This window comes from Schistocerca americana, chromosome 1 (genome assembly GCF_021461395.2).
Source record: "Schistocerca americana isolate TAMUIC-IGC-003095 chromosome 1, iqSchAmer2.1, whole genome shotgun sequence".
NCBI lineage: Eukaryota > Metazoa > Arthropoda > Insecta > Orthoptera > Acrididae > Schistocerca > Schistocerca americana.
Genome location: NC_060119.1, coordinates 822,963,846 through 822,965,412, shown reverse-complemented (window position 1 = coordinate 822,965,412; position 1,567 = coordinate 822,963,846).

The window sequence follows — 1,567 nt, the reverse complement described above, 5'->3', positions numbered from 1 at the left end:
ATTGATGGTGACCAACTTTAAACAGAACTTGATTAATTTTCACATACATTTATTAAAATAATAACAATCATAAACCTTACTTAACTTGATTCTGGATGCTATTTACAATTGACAATCTGAAGTTCCTTTGGTCTTGGTACGTTAATCTTATTCTAACATATCTCTGATACTTGACAAAGTGTCTATACATTTCTCTTCATGGCTATGTACAGGAATATGATAATTTCATTAGGCGCAAACTGAAACTTGACTACAGACAAATGCAGACTAATGCAGACTTACTAATCGGAGGTCTGTACACTCGTTATAATACCTCGAGCGTTCACGTATCACTGCGCGAGTGTGATCCGTGAGGAGAAAAGGTTCTACGTTAGCAGCAATCTCATTTCCTGCGTTACATATTAATACGCGGATCGGCGGAAGCAGAATGTGGTCCGTCTCTAAGACAGCGCCATCTTGTAGTGCAGAGACGGACGAGCGCTGCGCCTGCGCTGTTGTGGTTAGCGGGGCGCGCTCTAGTGGGAAAGTTGTGTATGTGCTGACTACGCGGAGCTATGTAGACAACAATAGGGTTGTCAAAATATCCACGGGTGTGCTGCCGGTCTATAGTGTCCAACGGGCACAATATTTCGGCGATCATACATGTCGCCATCATCAGGTGAACTGACGGACTGAGCTCCTGTGAACGTGCCGGCACGGAGATCCGTACGCTATGGCTGCTCAGAGGGAACTGGGTTCGGTCACATCATACGCCTTTACGGGGAGGAGATGTATCGCAGCATGAAGAAATTTGAAAAGTTGCGCCACCGTAGATGTCGTTTGCTAAGTACTCTTGCCTTTCTAAGGAGATGTCGTTCCGAGAATGTTGTTCCAAATTTTGCTAAGGTTATGCATCACATCGATTCTGCAGCAGCTAAGAGATTCAAGAAACGAGCCAGCCTCGCATTGGTACGTGAGAGAGTGCAATTCACCCGCCGGAGCCTTGAGTTTATCTCACAGGAATTACTCAAACTACATTTGCAACTGGCTAGTAAGTTTACTTCATGTTCCTGGGATTGGATTGATGGTGTCACCTGGGTGTCAGCTGATTCCGCCCATAAGAAGGCTACGGGACGTCAAACAGCTAAGTTCTCACGTCTCCTTGACAAACCATCTCTGCAGGTTCCGTGCAAGACTGTCATCAATTTGAGTGGCATGGTGTTGAGTGATGATGCAGTCTCGGTTTTGCAGAAAGGTCTCAACTTCGCTCCCACCCCCAAGTTCACTCCAGTCGCAGAAATTGTTAGTGCTGTTGAACAGGTTGCAGCTCGACTTCCGCCAGAATCAGCCGAGGAAATACGTCGTGAAACTTGTCGTGCGTTGACGAAATCCAAGCCGATGAAGTCAAATATCAGCAGTAAAGAGAGAGCGGCCATTCGTGATCTGAGGGAGCGCTCTGAAATTGTTGTCTTACCGGCTGACAAAGGCAATGCTACAGTTGTTGTCTCCCATAAGGACTACACTGATAAGATGCAGAGCCTGCTAAATGACGATTCCTACCGGAAGATCAGCGTTGACCCTACAAAGA